Here is a 16,384-nt window from a genome sequence, read left to right as displayed (position 1 = left end):
TAGTCACTGCAATGGGACATCGTCTTGAATGAGGAAAAAAACTGTAATGGACGCAAAGAAGCCGGGGATGAAGCGAAGATACGAACAGACAACCCGGGACGCAAACTTTCAACTGTTTATGATCAGAAACCGCGCCGATTATATAGGCTGCCGAACAAGGTAATCCCATAACAGAAATTGAGACATGGCAGCAACTAACAATTCATCATGAGCCACTAATACAGAGTCAAGGCATGCGCCGGAACTGCACTAACGCGATTGAACTATGAAAACATGCCAGCACCTATGAACACGTGCCAACCCTAGTGAGAGGAAAAAAGAGCATCGCATAATCTAAACTCTACATGTCTAAGTTCTATCTTTCAAAAAGATAGCATCCTTCTCGCTTAGATCGAGTGATGGGGCACTAACGCACTGGCTACCTGCTCTTTTTATTAGAAACGCTTCAATTGTCTCCCTATCAGTGCGGCTGCTTGCTCTCTTTAGAAATGTGGTTTTGGCTGAAGTGTGGCGCACAACCACAGCGCTTGCAGTGGTCTGCCAAGTGCCCCGCCATGTGGCTGCTGAACCGCCAAGCGGTTGCTCCCTTGCACGATCGTTGAAACACCGGCCTGTTTGGCCGATGTACACCCTACCGCAGCTTAGGGAATATTATATACCACATTGCTGACTCACTCGGTGCATCGCGTGGCGTGCTTCTTGGCGCAAGCAGCCGCCTGCTTATGCCCCATCAAAGGGCAAATCCTGGCGAGTTTGCATGGAGCGGAAAACGCAATGCGCACACGATATCTGGCTGCGATCTTTTTTATATTGTGTGAGAGCCGCTGAACGTAACGAATTACGTGCGTACTCATTTTTTTTCTTTTGGCTCCTGCCACTTTTCTTCCACGTTTCAACTTCTGCAAGAGGCTTTCGCACACACCCGTGATAACGGAGGGAGGAAATCGAGCGTCTTTCAGCCTGTTAATCTGATTACTAAATCCCGTAACAAGACGGTGCTCACATGACTTCATCAAAGCCGAATTGAGGCATGTGATAGCTATACCTCTCTGATTAGCTTAAAATGTGCGCTGTCATACGGCAAAAGGCTCTTCTTAGTCCTAGGGTTATACATCCAGCACAGGTGGTCCTTCGTGAAACTATGTTTAACATGCAGAAATTGAATGGAATTGTCACGTTATTACGAACGGTACAGAACCTCTGTCTGTCGGGGCACCAGGACGTCGAGCTGAACCGACACAGGAAACAAACTTCGTCTTTTCCACTTCCTTCTCCCCTCGTCAGTTTTACAGTGGCATACACACAGTAGTATAGCGCAATGTAATCCCATGCTCGTGGCAATATTTACGTGTGTCGTCAGAAGCAAGCATTCAACCCAAAGTTTTGCCGTCTTCAGTGATGACACTTGCCATGATGCTGCACATATGCCTGTGTTGCACTACAAATAATCCACAACTACATGAAACTTAAGCCTGACACGCATGTTATCTATGTTTCTGATGGCCCCAGCAGTCACTTGAAAAAAAGTACCAGTGTTCGAGTTGTGTCAGAAAGATCGCATATCAACAAAGTGGATTTTTTCGGCCACAGGGCATGGCAAGAACTCTTGTGACGGTGTTGGTGGCCTAGTAAAGCATCAGGCCACGCTCTACAACCTGAGAGCGGCAAGCTCAGCTGTGATTAAGTCGGCATCTGAATGGTGGCGCAAATGAGCGCGAAGCTCAAGAATGTCTAGCTGCTGCGTGCAAATGCAGACGAGCTAGAAACCTTCCGTCAGCTTAAGAAGAGCCAGTGGAAATTGTTGCCACGTGTTCCAGGCATACCTTCTTGGCATGTTTGGCTAACATATCTGAGGCACTGACCGTGGTCGTGTTTTATTAGTGTCACGTACTGCTAAAGGTGATCTGCAAAAGATGCAGCCCTTTTGAGCGCATCCCTTTGCTTCACGCATTAATCACCGAAAGAGCAGAGTGTTGGGTTACTTCAAGCGCATATGTTTTATCTTGCGACACCCAACACTTGCGTTGGAACATTTTCATGCATAAGTTATCTGCAAATATAACAGATGATTTGCAACTGAGTTACAGTGTAGAGCATTTCCTCCATTAGAGCTGTTGTAATCAGCAGCATAAATGCGCCTTCATCGGCATTGTATTTGTCACAGTGCTAAAACAGCCTTTCTTCTCCAAATGCGGTCACGTTTACTCGCGTATGAAGCCGATTGCAGCTTTTTCTGTTCGGTTTATAGATTTCTCAGCACCTCCGCGCATTCTGGAAAAGCTCTGATTTGTACCGCGAAATTGTCGCTAAAAACCGAATATGCAACCACGTTTTTCTGTCTTACTTTCCGGAAGGCCTTCGGTTTGTCTTTTTACGGGATTTTAAGAAAAATCGAATATGTTTTTTTTTTAATATTCGCATTTCAGTAAGGCTCACTTTCGCCGATATGAGAAGTTTGAGGCAATATAAAAATATATATTTGCCCTACGGCAACAATATTTTATGCACCTATTGAACACACTATATTCCCACAACTCGTCAAGTTTAGAAGCGCCGCTTGTATTGCCTTCAGAGAAAAAAATGGGGAATACATACCCTTTTCTAAAATGTCAACATAATTAGACATTTTTAAAAACTATTTTCATTCGCTCTACAAAATTGAAACCTTATGAATTTATCTTCATTAGGCATAAATCTCAGGAAAATACTATTTCCCTTGTAACAATAATATTTTGTTTTTTATAGCATCTCAAACTTTCGAGAATTACAGGTGACAAAATTGGTCCCTCCGTGTTGGATTACGTTCGATATTTTTTTTCCTCGTAAGTTATGCCGGTAATCATAACCGAAGTTTACTTTCAGGCTACCTGGAAAGAGGTGCATAAAATATTAAATACTCAATCAAATCTAAAATATCAATTTTTCGGACCCGTGTTGATCTCTCGTGGAATGACCCAATGGACAATGCAGTGCTACGCGAGCTGTCCTCGAACGCTTTGCGTCCAACGTGCAAATTGTGCTGGCTACTACTTCCACTATGAATTTACCGTCACTCGCCGCACTCGCCGACAAAGTCATGGAAGTGGCGACGCAGCACTTGCAAGTCGCTGCCGTCAGCACTCCTTCTACACGACCCCCGTCATCACGTGCTGCCTCCAATTTGACAACCGCTACCACCTCACCTTCCCACATCGACCACCTCTGCGACAGGCTCGAAGAACTAATCGTGGCAGCAGCCGCGCGACAAGACTATGCCCACGCCATTTGCGACAGCGGGCCGATCCTCAACACCCCTTCTAAAAGACAGGGCGTTGCAAACATGGACACAAGAAAGAAGTCAGGACATCACGAACGCCGACTAACAACTGAAGAGACGCACAACGGCTGAAAAGAAAGAAGGCACGAAAACTTATCTGCGCATGCCCATGCAACAGGCGAACCTACTAATCCGGCACGCGCGGCGGTCTACGTGGAAGATAACTGTTAAGGCATTTGATTTCATCTTTATGCATGTTAATCGACGGTTGGCTCCGCATGCGCTACGACTATTCTCGATATGCCATGCTTCAATCATCAGGCGCGTTTCTTCATTTCTATGACGGTACAACACTGCGCATTCATCGAATTTTGGCGTGCACTTACAATCTCGACAATGTAAAGATAGATTAGAAGGTGAGCTCTTGCTAGCGATCTCTTATGTTCCAACAATCTCTGAATAATGCATCGGCCCGTTTGTCCTACGTAGAAGCGACCGCAGCCGAAAGGGACCTTACACACACTCGTACGGCAATCAGTGAATTTGTTGGTGTGTTTTACGAAACAAATATCGGTCCGCTTCTTGTCTTTTACTCGCTCATTCTTCCTCTGCATAGCGGCACAAATCTTACCTAGCTTATTGGCCGCCGTGAAAACAACATTAACGCCGTATCTACTTCCTACTTTCTTTAGCCTGTGAGATACGCAATGAATGTACGGTATACCTACGACACGTTTCTTCCTATCGCTTTCTGCAACCATGCTTGGACTTAACACAATAGACTTCTTTAAACGTTCAGCGACCGTGGCCACTGCATCACGAGGATACCCTACATCTAAAAGACGCGTAACCTGCGCCTTAAAGCTATCACTCATTTTGTGCTCACACGACTTGGTGAGGGCTCATTTAAGGCAAGACGTGGCGATGCCGTTTTTTACAACATTCGAGTGCTTCGACGAAAAATTTAACAGCGGTTTCGAAGATCTAGGAGACAACTGCCAGCACACGTGGTTCTTCTGGAACGTTAAGGAAATGGCTAGAAATTGTATTCTAATATTCTGAGGCGCCTCTTTAGTAAAGCTCAGCCTCCTCCATTTAATTCAATTTTTCGCTCACGGAAGTTACCACCTTTTCAAAGTCCTCACCACTACAAAAGATCCTCCCCCAGCAACCGGAGCAGGTGGTGCGGGCAGAGTAGCGGAGAGTGAGTGGAGAGGAGGAGCGCGCTCTGGAGTGTAAGGGCGCTGGCATCGCGGGAGCTCGGCGGAGCTCCCGCGTGTGTGGAGAGAGTGTAGGAGAGGGTAGGTGCAGTGCTTCGCCGCTCCTTTTCTCGCCGTTGGCTCTGTCTTCTCCCTGCGCCCCACTCACCCGTCCGCTCGCTCGCACGTACATATAATGGAGTGAAGCGATTACTACGCCGTGTACTCTCGGCGCAAGAAATGCATTCGCATTTCCTCACGATTCCCTTCGGGGAAGTGGGGGCATTTTTCTGACAGCTCGAGGCGTCGTATTGGTCTCCTTACCCATGCTTGATCGCTTGGCTGGTACTTAACTTCTCTGCGGCGCAGGTTGTAGTGGCTTGCGTCCTTGGATTGTTCTTGACGTATTCGGTGACGCGCCAAGTGGCGCGCTTCTTCAGCTCTTTGTAGGAAGTTGTCAATGTCGGATGGCCCATACTTTCGTTGTCGAGCATGGCATCGAGTGTTGTAGTGACCGTGCGGCCATAGACCAGCTGAAATGGCATGACGCGGGTGGTCTCCTGTAGGGCCGTATTGTAGTCGAAAGTTGCGTAATTAAGGCAGGATTTCGTCCCACGTCTTATGCTATATGCCCACGTACATCGACAGCATGTCAGCTATGGTGCGGTTTAGACGCTCCGTCAACCCGTTCGTTTGGGGATGGTATGCAGTGCTTTTTCTATGACTGGTGTTAGTCATCATCATCAAGCACTGCATCAACTCAGATGTCAAGGCTGCTCCTCCATCAGTAATGACTACCGTTGGGGCGCCATATTGGAGAAGTATGTTGTGAACGAAGAACTTGGCAACTTGTACTGCCGTTCCTCGCTCAAGGCAGCCAGTTTCAGCATAGCGGGTTAAATAGTCGGTCGCGACGACAATCCACGTCGTCCCTGAGGGTGTAATTCGAAAAGGCCCAAGAAGATCCATTTCAATTTGTTGAAATGGAGCCTCCCCAGGTCGCTGGCTTTAGTTTTCCTGCCGCGGGCTCATTGAACGATGCCTTGGTGAACTTGAAGATGGGGAACTTGAACGCCGGGGGCTTGGCGATCGATAACGAGTAGGTGCTGGTAACCTTGGCTGGTGCTGAAAACTAGCCAATGGGAAATGATGCCTCAACGGGTAATCTTGCATTTCGATATGTCTTTCCCCATCACGCGGGCATGGCGCATTTACCGAAAACCCTCGCAGACCGACTCTTCGATATGGGCACATTCGGTACAGATGTCCAGCTTCTCCGCAATGAAAACAGAGCGGTGTCCTGTCAGGTGTGCGCTTCTCGTCGCTTTTTCGTGGCCTCAGTTCTCCTGGAAAAGGCGAGCCATGCGAAGCCGATGGGTGGCCAAATGGGGGCTGCGATCGAAGCATTGTGCACGGCGGGTTGACGTAGAGCGTCCGCGTACGTTGGCACACGAATGTCCTGCAGCGGTTGTTCGAGCTGGATAGGTTGCGCCTCAGGTTCCGGTTGAAAATTCCGTGCCGAGCCTCATCATGAATGACGGTGGCGAGGGTAGAAACTGTGGCCGTGACTTGTGGCTGTAGAAGCTTCTGAAGCTCCTTTACAATGGATCGTATCAGTTCCCTCAGCGCATCACTGTTGCTGCCTTGGCTCACCGAAAGGACGTCCACTGGTGCACTACTAGCATCACGGTTGTAGAGACAGGCACGCTGCTGTAGCGCCCTCTCTGTCGTCGTGGCTTCGGTGCGGTACTCGGCACCGGTGCGTGGGGGGTTGCGAAGCACCCCTCCAAATAAGTCCTGTTTGACTTCACGCATCAGGTGGCGCAGTTTCTTCTCTTCCGTCATGTTCGCATAGGCACGTTTGAAGATCCGGGACATGTCGTCAATATACATGCAGACGCTTTCGTTAGTGCGCTGGTTCTGGATTTTAGAGTGTTTTCTGCCTTCTCTCGGCGATCAGTGCTGGCATACGTAGCGAGCAAGTGTCGTCGAAAATCTTCCCATGTTGCTATCACCGCTTCGTGATTCTCAAACCATATCCTCGCTGCATCTTCCATATACGAAGTACATGCGGCCCAGTTTCCTTGCCTTGTCCGAGCCGTTGATCTTTGCGACCCGCTCGAAATGCTCCAGCCAGTGTTCAACATCTTCGAACGCATCACCGTGGCAGGGTTCAGGCATACACGGTGGGACACGAAGATAATGCACCGGGCAGGTCCATCGCTCTATAGTTGGCGGTGAAGGCTGCCTGTGTGCCGGGGCAGTGGCGACCGGTCCGAATTCAGGCGGGTCTAATCGCAGGCAGCGGCTTGAATGCTGGTTGTACTAGAATCAGTTTCACGAGGTTCCAATCGCTGAGGATCGGGGGCTCCGCTCTCTTGCGCCAAGGGGACTTCCAATCATACCCAGCATCTCCACCAGAATGTAACGTATTGCGAGGGGTCACACAAACACTAGTTTTACTATGGGCGAACTCGTGCCCAGAAAAGTAGGTGAAATAAATGAAAGAGTCCGCTAAAGCGTTCCACACAAGTGTCTCTTACCGAACACACTTGTTCGACGCCTCGCAGATCAGTCCACTGTCTCGAGCGCGTGTATGAGGACCGCGGCGGTTGCCACAAGAAGTGCGCGCAGGCGCGAGACATCGTAAACGCTTACACAGCGGCCCGCTGATCCTCTTGTTAAAAAGCTTATTGAAAGCAGTCTTTGCGGCAATATATATATATTATATATATATATATAATATAATATACTATATATATATATATATATATATATATATATATATCCTCTTCGCCTCTTCTCTGAGGGCACGCCCCTCGTGATCGTGCTCGTGAGAGTCTGCGAGTCTGCGCTCCGTCGTGACTGTCGCCATCAATCCCGCCGTCAATAAACGCCTTTCCAAAGTGGTGGAGAGTGCTGTACCGTCAACACAACCTCGGTCTCCATTACGATGCCCTTGGAACTTCGATCCCGTACCGTGCCATCTACCATGCCGCAAGACGCTGCTCAGCAAATGCCGCCTCTTGCCCCGACCGCTTTGTCCGGTGTCCCCCGTAGCCGCGACCCTCCTATCATCACCGGCGCGGATGGCACCGGACGTGGAGGACTGGCTCGCGATTTACAAACGGGTGAGTGTCCCCAATAAATGGGACGAAGCAGGCAAGCTGAGCACTTGGTTTTCTACCTCGCGGGTGTGGCAGGCATGTGGTACAACAACCATGCATCCGATTTCCCGACGTGGTCCGATTTCAAGACCGCCATTGTCGAACGTGTTTGGCCGCCCTGCCGTTCGTAAACTGCAAGCCGAACAGCGTTTACGCGAACGAGCTCAGCAGGCAGGTGAATCGTTCACGAGCTACATTGAAGACATCCTTGACTTGTGCAAGAAAGCCGACGCGAGCATGTCGGAGTCTGACAAATCAGTAATGTTATAAAAGGCGTCCACGACGATTCCTTCACCATGCTGCTGGCCAAAAACCCTCGTACAGTGGCAGAGGTCATTACGCTTTGCCAAAGCTACGAGGAGCGGCGCCGGCAGCGCTTAATGACCCGTTCGACCGCCATCACGCGATGCTGATCTCGCGGGCTTGTCGGTCATTCCTGACCGCGCCACCTTGCTCGCCGAAATCAAGTCGTTGGTGCATGAGAAAATTGCACCAGGTCTCTCTACTGGCTTTTCGCTCCACCGCAGCATGTTGACCAGCGGCCCAACTACACTTCTGCCTCCTCTGCGCCGGAGCGATTCAGCAAGAAATCGCGGAGGTCATTACTGAATACCACCAGCCGCCTCCAGTGCCTGCGCCACTAAGCTACGCGGAAGCTTTAGCCAGGCCACCCCCAGCGATTGCTGTGGCTGACCCCAGGTCTTCGTCAGACCCCAGGTCTTCGACGCGGCTGTGCCACCTACATACGTCGACGTCGTTCGCAGGGCCCGACTGCTGCCAACAATGCACTCGTATCGCCTCGTCCATCCCGTTCTGCGACATGGATGGGACCTGCAAACCGCTGGCGCACTTCCGACAACCGCCCAATCTGCCTTGCGTGCGATTGCGCGGTCACGTCGCACGCTACTGCAATCGTGTGTAGCCGCCTCGGGTCGCATCAACACTTACCAGCCATCAAGCCGCCCTTATTATTGCGATAGCAATTATATGGACAGTCCGGCTGGAAAAGGTCCGTCCCCGTCGCCGTCATTCACCGTATTGTATAAGTATGGTTATATATAATATATAGATAGGCCACAAAGAAAAAGAAATTCTTTCCGACGCGCGGAATCGAACGGGCGACCTCTCGCTTTGCAGCCCGCCGCGTTAGACGTTAGGCCACGACAGCACCGTCTCTCAGCCTGCTAACGGCGAGCTATTTATGTACACCATATAATTCAGCATGCTTCTTAGTGGCCACATAGATGGCGCGACGTGCGCGCGTGTTGCGCGCTTTAAAGATCGTCGCCCCGCCCCTGCGAACGCCGTTGCTGTTCGCTCTACAGGGCGTCGTCGCTTTCGTGCGCTTATCTCAAGGAAAAAAGGGGCGGCCGGTGGGGTGCTTCGCTTCGCTCGCTGCAGCGGCCGCGTTTGCGAAAGGAGCGCGCTGTTCAAACAGAAATAAGTAACAACTGTGACAATTAGTTTGCGCTCGTCTTGTGTGTACCTGTTCGTTTGTTTCGTGCGTCCTGCTTTATGTTTGAGCAGTGCGCTCAATTGTCGAGCTGTGACGCATTAGTTCGCGCTCGTCCTGTGTGCGTTCTTTTCGTGCGTTCTTTGGTCTCGAGCGACGCGCTGGCAATTTCGAGCTGCTTTCCGTTCTTCGCGTTACATTACAATTTATTGCTATCGTAATCATTGCTTCGCCGTTGCGGCGAAACTGTGACTTTTTATGACCAAGCGCCACCTATGTCACCGACGTCCTGTCCCGCACCATCTACCCGCCGTCCAACGTCTCCACGACGTCGCTCACTGTCGCCGATGCGGCCACGTCCGGTCTCGCGCGACCAGGAAAACTAGTCGTCGCAGTCCACGAGGCAAGGGCTGCGACGCTATCGAACTGCGAAAGCCCTCAGCGAAGCCCGTCGAACGTGATAGACGTGTCTGTGGACGGTGTTCGCGCATCTGCCCTTATCGACACTGGAGCTGCCGTATCCGTTATGGACGCCAAACTTAGCCGATTACTGCGAAAAGTGACGACCACTTTCCGGGCTCTCCCTCCGTACAGCCAGCGCCCAAAGTATTCACCCTACAGCGGTGTGCACAGCCAGCGTCATTATTCAGGATGCTCTGTACGCCGCCGAATTGATCATAATTCCTGCTTGCTCTCACGACGTCATCTAGGATGGGATTGTCTCTCCCGCCACGACGCCGTAATTCATTGCGCACCAGCCGAAATAGAGCTCCATTCTGTGATTTGACGCCGGCAGACAGCCATAAGCTACGGGCAAGGTACTTGTCAAAGACGACACCAAGGTGCCTGCAAAACTCATCAACGGCGGTGTCTGTCTACTGCGCCAGTTTCTCCGACACCGTTGCACTCCTCTCGCCATTGACCGTGGTTGCACGAGGAAAGGCTTGCTTGTGCCTTTTGTGACCGTGCAAGTCACTCAGGGCACCACGTCAATTTTTGTTGTCAATCCATCTCCAGTACAGTGTTATGTTGGTGCGAGGGGGAATGTATCGGCAGCGTGGAACCCATCGAAGACGCACAAGTTATGGACGAACCAGTTGAAATGCACTGCCACAGTTCCAGTACGCTCGGCGCAGTTTCGACGTCTGGTTCATCACCCAGTGATGTATTTGGTTCCTCCATTGCTGACGACCTTAGGCCGGTCCAGCGTTCCCAGCTTCTAGGCCTGTTGGAAGAATTTCGCTCTTCTTTCGAGGTCACTAAAACGTCTCTCGGCCGCACGTCCGCCCTTACGCATCGCATCGACACTGGCGCCCAGCCGCCACTGCGGCAACATCCATATCGCGTATCTCCCACAGAAACTCCGTAAATCAACGAGCAAGTCGACGACATGCTTCGACGCAATGTTATTGGGCCTTCTAATAGCCCCTGGGCGTCTCCTGTCGTTCTTGTTGCTACGAAGGACGGTTCTGTGCGGTTCTGTTTGGACTACCGACGACTCAACAGGATCACCCGTAAGGACGTGTATCCACTACCGCGAATAGACGACGCGATTGACAGCCTGCAAGGCGCTGAATTCTTTTCATCTCTCGATTTGCGCTCAGGGTACTGGCAAGTACCTATGGCTGATGACGCTCGACCGATGACCGCCTTTGTCACGCCCGACGGCTTGTACGAATTCAACGTCATGCCGTTTGGGCTGTGTAATGCGCCCGCCGCCTTTGAGCGCATTGATGGATGCCGTTCTGCGCAACCTGAAATGGCACACATGCTTGTGCTACCTCGATGACGTCGTTGTTTTCGCTCCGGACTTCTCCACGTATCTTCAACACATGCGGCAGGTTTTGACGCGTTTGAGCGACGCCGGTCTGTAACTGAATCTAAAGAAGTGCCGTTTTGCAGCACGGCAGCTGACAATACTCGGTACGTCGTGTCCAAGGACGGTATTCTCCCCGATCCATCCAAGTTTCGGGCTGTGACCGAGTTTCCCCAAATCTACGTCCGTCAAAGGACTGCGCAGTTTCGTAGGACTGTGTTCCTACTTTCGGCGCTTCATTCGAAACTTCGCGACTACCATATGGCCGCTGACGAAGCTCCTCGGAAGTAACGGGCCCCTCAATTCGTGGTCGGCAGAGTGCGACGACGCTTTCGCGAAGCTCCGTCGTTGTTGACATCGCCTCCCATAGTACGCCACTACGACCCTACGGTGCCTACAGAGGTACACACAGACACCAGCGGTGTATGCCTTTGCGCTGTCCTTGCGCAGCGCAAACCAGGGTTCCCTGAATATGTCGTGGCATATGCAAGTCGTAGGCTCACCAAAGCCGAGACCAATTTACATTGTCACCGAAAAGGAATGCCTGGCGATCATCTGCGCCCTTACGAAGTCATCAGTTTGATGTCATCACGACCACCATGCACTCTGCTGGTTGTCATCATTGAAGGATCCACAGGCTGCCTCGCCCGCTGGGCACTTCGCCTACAGGACTACGATAGCCGCGTGCTGTACCGCAACAGACGCAGCATGCTGACGCCAACGCGCTCTCGCGCTCCCCCTTGCCTGAAGACAATACACACAGCTCAATGTCTCGCAATGCTGTTTCTTCCATCGACATTCACCACTATCGCTACCGAACAGCGCAAGGAACAATGGATCGCGTCAGTGATGGACTTGCTCACTGATCCATCGGCAACACCATCCACTCGCGCGCTGCGTCGTCAAGCCCACCATTTCGCCATTCGCGACGACCTCCTTCACCGACGCAATTACAACGCCGACGGCCACCAGTGGCTACTAGTAAACCCCACAGTCTGCGTTCTGACATATGCGAATCGTTCCACGCTGATCCGCAGTGTGCGCTCTCTGGGGTATCGAAACCCTACCACCGCATTAACTTCCCCGCACCAGTCACCAGGCAGGCCTGCAACATTTACCTTGCCCTGACCGGCCGTTTGGCGCGTTGCATCGATTTGTATGGGCCACTTCCTCTGACGTCGGCTGCTACCGCTGGGCCATCGTCGCTGTAGACCACTTACGCGATACGCCGAAACTGCCGCCTCCCAGCGGCTACAGCGCGCGATGTAGCATCCTTCCTGCTCCGCCGGTTCATGCTGCGTCACGGTCCACCCAGGAGCTGCTCAGCGATCGAGGCCGTGCCTTCCTGCGGAAGTCGTCGAAGCCATCCTCAAAGACTGAAACTTTGTCCACCGCAAATCTACTGATTACCACCCGCAGACGAATGGGCTCACGGAACGCTTAACCGCACGCTCGGTGACATGCTCTCGATGTACGTCGCCACCGAACACACAAATAGGGATTCCATTCTGCCTTTCGTCACCTACGCCTATAATACCGCCCCTCGATGCACCACTGGTTTCTCACCCTTTTTCTTATTGTACGGTAGGCACCCGTCGCACACAATCGACACAATCCTTCCATACAAGCCGGATCGATCTGAGTGTGCGCCTATTTCTACCACAGCCAGACTTGCTGAGGGGTGTCGCGAGCTTGCCAAGACCTTTACTACGCATGACCAAGAGCGGCAGAAGAGCATTCGCGGTGACACCAACACTTCTGCACCCACGTTCCTACCTGGAGCGCTCGTATGGCTCTCGGTCCCCACCACTGCAACTGGCCTCTCTTCCAAACTACTGCCCAAATACGAAGGCGCCTACCATGTTGTCGAACGCACGTCCCCGGTCAACTACCTGATTGAACCCATTGAACCATCTTCGGACATGCGCCGTCGAGGGCGCGACATTGTCAACGTGGAGCGCCTCAAGCCTGACCAAGACCCGCTCATAGTGACAAGCAGTTAGCTCGCCAGGCGGCTCCCTTTTCGTACCGGCGTAATTGTAGAGAAACATTGGAACGCTGTTATGGGTTGTCCTCTCGAGCGCCTTCTATTGGGTCGCCCTCTGCGCCCCTTCTCGGAGAGCACGCCCCTCGTGCTCGTGCCCGTGAGAGTGCGAGTCTGCGCTCCGTGGTGACTGTCGCCGTTGTGCATTGCTGCCGTCAATCCCGCCGGCAATAACGCCTTATTAATCTATCTATCTATATATATATATATATATATATATCAACGGTTTATTTTGTCGACACTTCGATCGGAGACCGATCTTCATCAAGACCTTGATGCAGATCGGTCTCCGATCGAAACTTCGAGAAAATAAATCGTGTTTTTATGAAGTCTCATATACTCTTACTTATAACCTCGCGGCAACCGTAGTTGCTCTTCCGCATTTAAGCCTTATATATATATATATATATATATATATATATATATATATATATATATATATATGGTGCATCATCATCACAGTAGTGATAAACCTGAGGCGAAGAAGCGAGGCGAGCTTGATCTGTTCATCTAGTTTGAAGAACCATCATTAGATTTGGCTAGCAAAAACAGTGCGGAGGGCAATCTAGTGAGTATCGTATACTTGTCTCATTGAATCGGTAAGCAGAACTGTAATGCGAAAAGCGCTTGTTAGTTTCGAAGTCTTCTTTCTCGCTCTTTTCAATCACTTTGTCGTTGATTGCTGCTGACATGGGTACTTGTGCCGAGTAAGTAAGCAGTAAGGCAACATGCATGTATCCATGCCTGAACTTCCCCTCTTAGTGATACTCTTTCAACAGCGTGAAGTGGCGTTGCGGCACAAAGGCAGTGCGTCATCCGCTAATATCCCGATGAAATTACCTATGCTGATCAGGAAAGTAGCATACAATGAAGAACGTGTGTAAAGAGTGTCGTTTCGCCTCACAAGAACAGTCCCGATATCGCGCATGCCTCCCGATTGCATTGCCGCCGCGCACCCCGCTCTTCCGTGTCACGAATGGCATGCACGTTATCTGCGGGAGAGAGCATTCTTGACAGAAAAGTGGCGAGCGCCAAGAATTCAAGAAAGGAAACGCAAGCGAGTAGCAAAGCAGCCGTTGGAAGATCTCTCGGTGGTTGCTATGGCAACGGCGCGCGGCCGCGCTTTGTCGCATTTCCGCGTCTGCATGCCTACCGTTTCGCCGCCGATGAAGGTGCGAGTGTAGCGGATATGGATCGGAATCGAGAGCCATCAAATGACGGTATTCTAAATTCTGATAAGACAGATGGGGCGAGAGTGCCTACTCCGAGTCAAGAATCGATGCAGCAGGCATCTCAGATTTTGCCAAATTCGAGGAATACGAGAACGCTCGAACTTGAAATTCAAAGGCTCAATCTTCAGATTGAGTACGAAAGGCTAGTGTAGAATAGAGTGAACGCTGACCGTCTCAATGACACGTTGTCCAACCATGGGTCGGAGACGGGTGATCATAGGCGACTGGGTTTTGACTCTATCCGGCAATGTGCAAAAGTGCTGAAAGGGTTCCGCCTGCCGAGTGAGCCGGATGTGCCATTATGGTTTGAGGAGGTAGAAAACTGTTTGCTACCTACCAAGTACCGTATGAGAGTCGCGTGCACTTGGTTATACCAGCACTAACTGAACGAGTTCGTTACCTACTGCGTAACCTCAACTCTGAAGAGAGTGCAGATTACGAGGCAGTTAAAGCAGCAGTACTGACGGAACTGAAGCTTTCTCCGGCAGAGTATCTGCAGAGGTTCGAAAGAGCGGTAAAGCGGAAAGAAGACACGTGGGCGCAGTTCGCGTCCCGCGTGAAACCTTATTTCTCATACTACCTCCAAGTGATAGAGGCCAACACGGTAGAACTAATGGCTGGACTCATGGTTGCTGACCGTATAAAATTGGGACTAAGTATGGAGGGTCTAGAGTATGTGAGATTAAGGGAAGGTGAGGGATGGCTTAGGCCAACTGAGATCGCTAAAGTGCTCCAAACTTTCGAGCAAGCGAAAGGGAAAGGGCGTGCTTCAAAGCAACCAACTGTAGAAATGGGGCAGAAGCCGGCGACACAGTTGAGAAAGGGGCTCTGAAATGCCACCTATGTCACGGCTCAGGCCATTTCGCTAAAGAGTGCCCGAAGGCTAGCGATAAGGAGAGCAACCCGAAGAAGGCTACCGAGCCAAAGCGGAAGGTCCAAAAGGTAATTTTAACCCACGAGACGGAAATTGAAATACCCAATCAAGTCCTCAGCGCAAAGGTGAAGTCTCTGAAACACGAGGGTGATGGCACAAATAAACTGCAGTTAATTCCTGTATCATGTGCAGACGTATCCGCAGATGCGATTTTGGATACAGGGAGTGAGATAACTGTCATTCGGGAGAGTCTTCTTCCGCGAAGTTTAGTAGAGCCGTCTGGCACGGTAAGATTGGTGTCTGCTTTTGGTAAAACGATCGAGGCAAGGCTAGCTACGTTACCGGTAAAATTAAATAGCCCGCGAGTGGTGACGCAGCCTCAGAGCGTCGACCTACTCTGCGCGTTAACTGATGAGCTCGTCGAGAGCACAGATTGTTTGTTGACCGAGGAAGATTGGAAACTTTTGTTGAAAGCCAGCAGCCCTCTGGCACCCTGTCGAGCACCGGCCGAGCCTGCTCATGAGGCAGAACAAATAGTAGAGAAACCAAAAGTAGTGGCCTGCAATCTTACCTTGGAAGAAAAAGACGTTTCCGGGGAAGATGCATATATTGATGAAGAAAGGGAGGCGTCGTTAGGCCAAAGAGAAGAGTTCCGCAAAGTGCAGTTGGGTGACGCTACGCTAAAGAAATGTTGGGAAGATGCTCGTAGTGGGAAATCCGGCATGTTGATTTCAGGCGGACTGTTATACCACTGCGACTCAATAGCAGGCACCCGAGTGAGTCAGCTGGTTGTCCCCAAAGATAAGCGCACTGAGGTGATGCACTTAGCCATGAGTCACTATGCGGGGGCATCTAGGGCCAAAGAAAACAAAGCTCGCATTAAGTATAACTTCTTTTGGCCGGGTATGGCGAAGGAGATATTAGAGCATTGTCGTTCGTGCCATGAATGTCAAATTCGTTCAGACAGGCGTCGCACGGATAGGGTGCCTATAACTCCGCTCACTAGACCCGAACACCCTTTCCAAGTTGTCAATGTAGATATAATCGGACCCCTGGACACACCGTCAGCGAGAGGGCATAAGTACGCGCTGTGCTTAGTGGACCTTTGCACGAGGTGGCCAGAGGTGGTCACACTGCGCTCTTTGACAGCTAAGGCGACTTGTGATGCACTGATTGAGATCTTCAGTCGCACAGGCGTTCCGGAGATGATCTGCTCCGATCAGGGCACTAATTTTAAATCTCAGCTCACGCAAACGATGCTGGAGAAATTAGGCTGCACACCAAGATTCTCAACCCCAGAACACCCAGAGAGTAGTGGAGTTGTAGAGAGGTGGAATCGAGTA

The 16,384-nt window shown here is 51.0% G+C and overlaps 1 protein-coding gene across 1 annotated transcript in view; it reads left to right on the top strand.

Moving 5' to 3' along the window:
- Window positions 1-16,384, top strand: part of LOC119389414 (papilin) — a gene marked incomplete in the record, with an annotated part of 1,122,639 nt that overhangs the window by 698,528 nt on the left and 407,727 nt on the right.

Source organism: Rhipicephalus sanguineus, chromosome 1 (assembly GCF_013339695.2).
Source record: "Rhipicephalus sanguineus isolate Rsan-2018 chromosome 1, BIME_Rsan_1.4, whole genome shotgun sequence".
Lineage (NCBI taxonomy): Eukaryota > Metazoa > Arthropoda > Arachnida > Ixodida > Ixodidae > Rhipicephalus > Rhipicephalus sanguineus.
Note: the sequence above shows the minus strand (reverse complement) of the source record. Positions and strands in the feature narration are given on the sequence as shown.